A 7,039-nucleotide genomic window follows, 5' to 3' on the forward strand; every position below is an offset into this window, starting at 1 on the left:
CAATGGAATATTACTCAGCCATAAAAAGAATGAAATGATGCCATTTGCAACAACATGGATGGACCTAGAGATGATCATACTAAGTGAAGTAAGTCAAACAAAGACAAGTATCATATATCGCTTATATGTACAATCTAAAAAAAATGATACAGATGAACTTATCTACAAAACAGAAACAGACTCACAGACATAGAAAACAAATTTATAGTTATCAAAGGGGGAAGGGAGGGATAAATTAGGAGTTAGGGATTAAAATACACACACTAGTATATATATATATATATATATATATATATATATATATATAATATATATATATATATAAAACAAGGACCTACTGTATAGTACAGGGAACTATATTCAGTATCTTATAATAACCTATAATGGAAAAGAATCTTAAAAACAGCATATATATATATATATATATATATATATATACGACTGACTCACTTTGCTGTACACCTGAAACTAACAATATTATAAATCAACTATATTTCAATAAATTTTTTTAAAAGATCAAACACTAAAATAAAGAGAGCAGTTGTAATGATATTGGACAACATAGACAAAATAGATTTTAAATAAAAAACTGCTGAAAAGACAAAGAAGGACACTAGATAATGATAAAAGTATCAATACACCAGGAAAATAAAAAATTGTAAGTATATACACACCCAGTATCAGAACACCCAAATATGTGAAGCAAACATTGACAGAACTGAAGAGAGAAATAGATAGCAATACAATAATAGTATTCAATATCCCACTATCAATAATAGATAGAAATCTAGACAGAAGATCAATAAAGAAGTAGCATACTCAAATGAAACAATAGACCATATGGACCTAGCAGACATATATAAAACATAGCACCCAACAGCAGTAGAATTCATATTCTTCTTAAAAGCAACAGAATGTTCTTCACAATAGATCACATATTAGGTCAAACACAAGTCCTAACAAATTTAAGAAGATTGAAAACATACCAAGTATCCTTTTCTATTACAATGGAATGAAACTAGGAATTAATAGTAGAAGGAACACTGGAAAATATTCAAATATGTGGAAATGAAACAACACACTCTTGAAAAATCAATGGATCAAAGAAGAAATTAAAAGTGAAATTAGAAAATATCTTAAGATAAACAAGAATGAAAATACAAGATACCAAAACTTGTGAGATGCAGCAAAAGCTGTTCCAAGAGGAAAGTTTTTAATGATCAACACTTACATTAAAAAAGAAGAAAGATCTCAAATAAAACCTAACTTTACACCTCAAGGAAGTAGAAAAAGAAGAACAAACTATGCCCAAAATTAGTAGAAAGAAGAAAATAATAAAAATTAGAGCAGAAATAAATGAACTAGAGAATAGAAAAACTATTAAAAATCAATAAAACTGAGTTGTTTTCGAAAAGATCAACAAACTCAACAAAATTTTAGCTAGACTAAAATAAATAAAGAGAAAACTCAAAATCAGAAATGAAAAAGGAGACACTGAAAATTATGCCACAGAAATAAAAAGAATCTTGAGACTATTATGAACAATTATATGACAACAAATTGGTGAACTTAAAAGAAATGAATAAATTTCTAGAAACATACAACTTACCAAGACTGAATCATGAAGAAATTGAAAATCTGAGCAGATCTATAAGTAGTAAGGGCATTGAATCAGTAATCAAAAAGTCTCCCAACAAAGCAAAGCCCAGGAACAGGTGACTTCACTGATGAATTCTACCAACATTTTTTTTTTTTTTTTTTTTTTTTTTTCGGTACGCGGGCCTCTCACTGCTGTGGCCTCTCCCGTTGCGGACCACAGGCTCCGGACGCGCAGGCTCAGTGGCCATGGCTCACGGGCCCAGCCGCTCCGCGGCATGTGGGATCTTCCCGGATCGGGGCACGAACCCGCGTCCCTTGCATCGGCAGGCAGACTCTCAACCACTGCGCCACCAGGGAAGCCCTCTACCAACATTTAAAGAAGAATTAATGTCAATCCTTCACAACTCTTCCAAAAATTTGAAGAGAAGAAAACACTCCCAAATTCATTTCATGTGGCCAGCATTATCTTGGTACCAAAGCCAGATAAGGACACTTAAAAGAAAACTATAGGCCAACATCTCTGATGAATATAGATGCAAAATCCTCAACAAAATACTGTCAAAGAAAACTCAGCAGCATGTTAAAAAAGATCACACACTCTTACCAAGTGGGCTCTATTCTTAGGATGTTTCAACATAAGGAAAGCAATCAATATGATACACCACATTACAAAATGAAGGATAAAAAAAATCACATAATCATCTCAATATGCAGAAAAAGAATTGAAAAATCCTACACCTTTTCGTGATAAAAACATTCAGCAAACTAGGAATAGAAGGAAACTACCCAACGTAACAAAGGTCACATATGAAAAGCCCACAGCTAATGTCATACTCAATGGTGAAAACATGAAAATTTTTCCTCTAAAGATCAGGAACAAGGCAACGATGCTTACTTTTACCTCATATATTCAATACAGTACTGGATGTTCTAGCCAGAGCAATCAGGAAAGAAACAGATATAAAATCCTTTGAAATTGAAAAGGAAGAAATAAAATCTATTCATAGAAGGCATGATCTTCTATGTGGAAAATGCTGAAGATTTCACAAAAAACTGTTAGAACAAATCAACTGATTCAGTAAGTTTGCAGATTACAATATCAATATAAAATTTGTTCCCTGGACTTCCCTGGTGGCACAGTGGTTAAGAATCCGCCTGCCAATGCAGGGGACACGGGAAGATCCCACATGCCACGGAGCAACTAACTCATGCACCACAGCTACTGAGCCTGCTCTCTAGAGCCCTTGAGCCACAACTACTGAGTCCGTGTGCCACAACTGCTGAAGCCTGCGCGCCTAGACCCCATGCTCTGCAGCAAGGGAAGCCACCGCAGTGAGAAGGCTGTGCACCACAGCAAGGAGTAGCCCCCGCTCGCCACAACTAGAGAAAAGCCCACACGTAGCAACGAAGACCCAACGCAGCCAAAAATAAATAAATAAATTTATTAAAAAAAATTGTTTCCTACACACTAACAATGAACTATCTGAAAAGAAAATTTAAAAAACAGTCCCATTTATAACAACATTAAAAGGAATATACTTAGCCAAATATACTTAGGCATAAACTTAGCCAAAGAGGTGAAAGACTTGGATAGTTAAAACTACAAAACATTGATAAAGGAAATTAAAGAGGACACAAATAAGTGGAAAGACATTCTGTGCTCATGCATTGGAAGTACTAACATTATTAAATGTCCATACTACCCTAAACGATCTACAGGTTCAATGAAATCCTTGTCAAAATCCAAATGCAAATTTTTACAGAAATAGAAAAAAAAATCTAAAATTGATTTGGAACCACAAAAGGCCCCAAATATCCAAAACAATTTCAAGAAAGAATAACAAAGCTGGAGGCATCACACTACCTGATTTCAAACATATTGCAAATAGTATGGTTCTGACTTAAAGAAAGACATATAGACCAATGAAACAGAATAAAGAGTCCAAAAATAAACCCACACATATATGGTCAACTGATTTTTGACAAGGCACCAAGAATACACGGTGGGGAAAGGATAGTGTCTTTAAAAAATAGTGTTGTGAAAACTGGATATCCACATGCAAAAAAATGAGATCGGACTCTTACCTTACATCATGCACAAAGATTAACTCAGAATGCACTAAAGACTTAAATGTAAGGCCTGAAATTGCAAACCCCCAAGAGGAAAACAGAGGAAAAGTTTCATGGCTTTGGTATTGACCATGATTTACTGGATACAACACAAAAAGCACAGTAAACAAAAGGCAAAAATAGACAAGTAAGATTACATCTCACTAAAAACTTCTGCAAAACAAAGGAAACCGTTAGAAGATTTAAAAGGTAACTTAATGAAATGGAAAAAAGATTTGCAAATCACATATCTGATAAGGGGTTAATATCCAAAATATATAAGGAACTCCTACAACTCAATAGCAAAAATCCCCACAAAACTTAATTACAAAATAGGCAAAAGACTTGAATAAATATTTCTGCAAAGGTAATATACAAATGGTGAACATGTATGTATATATGAAAAGATGTTCAACATCACTAACAATTAGGAAAATGCAAATAAAAACTAGTTTGATATCACCTTATACCTGTTGGCAATTATAAAACAAACAAACAAAAAATGACAAGTATTGTCAGGGATCTGCAGAAGTTGGAATCTTTATGCACTGTTGGTGAGAATGTAAAATGGTGTGTCCACTATTAGAAACAGTAAGGGGATTTCCCCAAACAGTAAAAATTGAATTACCATATGATGCAGCAATTTCTCTTCTGGGTATTTATCCAAAATAATTGAAATCACTATCTCAAAGAGATATCTACACTTACGTGTTCATTGCAGCATTATTCACAATAACTAAGATATAGAAGCAAACTAAATGTAAACCCACAGATGAATGGATAAGGAAAATGTGGTATATACATACAATGGACTATTATTCAGCATCAAAAATGAAGGAAATCCTGTCACATGCTACAACAGGGAAGAAACTTGAGGACATTATGCTAAGTGAAATAGGCCAGTCATAGAAGAATAAAATACTGCGTAATTCCATTTATATGAGGTATCTTAAATAATCAAACTCATAGAAGCAGAAAATAAAGTGGTGGATGCCAGCAACTGGAGGGAAGGGACAATGGGAGTAGCTATTCAAGAAGTGTGAGTTTCAGTTCTGCAAGATGCACAAGTTTTAGAGATCTGTCGTACAACATTGTGCATAGAGCTAACAATACTGTATTGTACCTGTAAAAATCTAAGAAGGTAGATATATTTTTTAACCACAATTAAAAAAAAAAGAAAGAATATCCAAGTGTACCTGCTGTGCTTGTAGCAGATAGCAGAGAGTTAAATAAACATTTGATAAGCATCAGAAAAATAGAAGTCCTAAGATTCTGGAGCACTACTATGACCTATTTTTCTGATGTCTCTTCTCCATTAGAAGAAACAGTCCCTGGCTTGTTATTGAGCTCTGGTTGAGAATGAATACCTGATCATGGGTACCAAGTGACTATGTTACTTATGATGACTATTATTTTGCAATAACAAAAATATAACTGAACATTAGCAGCAACATTCTACAATTAAATAGATATAGTATATATGAGAACAGGCCAAAGCAGTTCCAGAGAAACAAGTAAATTGTCTCTGCAGGTGGCTTAGACTTTTGTGGAACCTACCAATGCTTTTAAAACCTTTCTATAGTATTTCTGCCAGCATCACAAACCAGGGACATAGTCTTAATAAAAATCATGGGCTTCCCTGGTGGCGCAGTGGTTGAGAATCTGCCTGCTAATGCAGGGGACACGGGTTCGAGCTCTGGTATGGGAGGATCCCACATGCCGTGGAGCAACTAGGCCCATGAGCCACTACTACTGAGCCTGCACGTCCGGAGCCTGTGCTCCGCAACAAGAGAGGCCGCGATAGTGAGAGGCCCGTGCACTGCGATGAAGAGTGGCCCCCGCTTGCCACAACTAGAGAAAGTCCTTGCACAGAAACGAAGACCCAACACAGCAAGAATAAATAAATAAATTAATAAACTCCTACCTCCAATATCTTAAAAAAAAAATCATGGTAATGATATCAGCATTGTGTATGGGCAGGAAACGTATTTACAGCTGAGGAAATTCCACAAAGTCTAATATCCATGAAATTTGCTGATTTTACCAGGTTCCCCATTAGGTAATGAGAGCTTTTCAGGGTTTTAGCTGGGGGCTAATACCCTGTATATTTTAGGTTCTGTTTTAAAGAAGGCAGTGTATGCTTTAAATTATGGCCTGATATACGATATATTCTGTATTTCAGTTTGAATACATGGGTTACGATATCAAGGGGTTGAAAGTGGGAATGGATCCTCTAACAAGTATGCTTCCCTATTTCCCTTAGACAAATTTGTTTTTCTTTACTACAACTTGGAGACAGGCAGTTTAGAGGGTGCATTTCTCAAGAGAGCAGTGATTCCACCCAGGCATATGGACATAATATACTTAGATTGGAAGCATGCATACTTCTTAATTATTTTGAGCTCCTCTGCATCAGAATTCACTTAGAGAAGGGCTTACTCTCCTGGCTGTGGTAATTTATCCAAAATACCAAAGATAAACTAGGTTGCTGACACATGATAAGTGTAGGCAAAATTATGCCTAGTATCCATCTCAATACTCTGATGTCCAATAGTAAAATGTCAGTGGAAAGCTGTGGCAAACCAGTAAGACAAGATATATTTTCACATTGATTTGGAGTGTACAAAGATTTGGATCATCCTACCAGGTAAAGAACCCTGACCAGAGGATAAACGGCATGTGGAATGTTTATGAACAAAGTAAGTAAAAATATTAAGTTCAGTCTCTTGGTCATAACTACGGTCTGAGAAAGTAAGATTTATGTAAAAGTACCTGGCTGATGGGACTTGGTTTCTGCTTTATTATCCTAGAATGAACAGTTTTATGAATGACTGGTAAGGAAAGTCTGTTCTTAACCTTTTTTTAAAAAAAATCCAAATATATGCTGCAGTTATTCTAGCTAATGCAGTTGGTATCACCCAGGAATTTTTGCCAGATGACTTCTGATGATTCTCAGGCAAAGGAAGAAACCTGTAGATGACATGAGGGCAGAAAAGGATAAATCAGGTGAGCAGCAGCTATGGAGTTGAAGTAAGTCAAACCAAATGGGTGCCTGCACTTGGGCAGTGTTCAGGGCCAGGGATGGCCAGCCCACCTCTCATTAGATCTCAGCTATTTGCTACATTTTAATTACCAAAAATAAATTGAGCATAGAACAAACACAAACAGCTCTTCTCGAAACATAATTGTAAAAGTCAAAACGTATCCGTATGAATCACTCTTTTAGAAAGAAAACATTTAACAAACACATTTTCAGCCTTCACAAAAAAATTTTTAGAATTTATTTGCATTTTCAGTAATGTACATATTCTAGAGGAAATACCTGTACGTT

The sequence above is a fragment of the Tursiops truncatus genome, chromosome 5 (genome assembly GCF_011762595.2).
Source record: "Tursiops truncatus isolate mTurTru1 chromosome 5, mTurTru1.mat.Y, whole genome shotgun sequence".
Lineage (NCBI taxonomy): Eukaryota > Metazoa > Chordata > Mammalia > Artiodactyla > Delphinidae > Tursiops > Tursiops truncatus.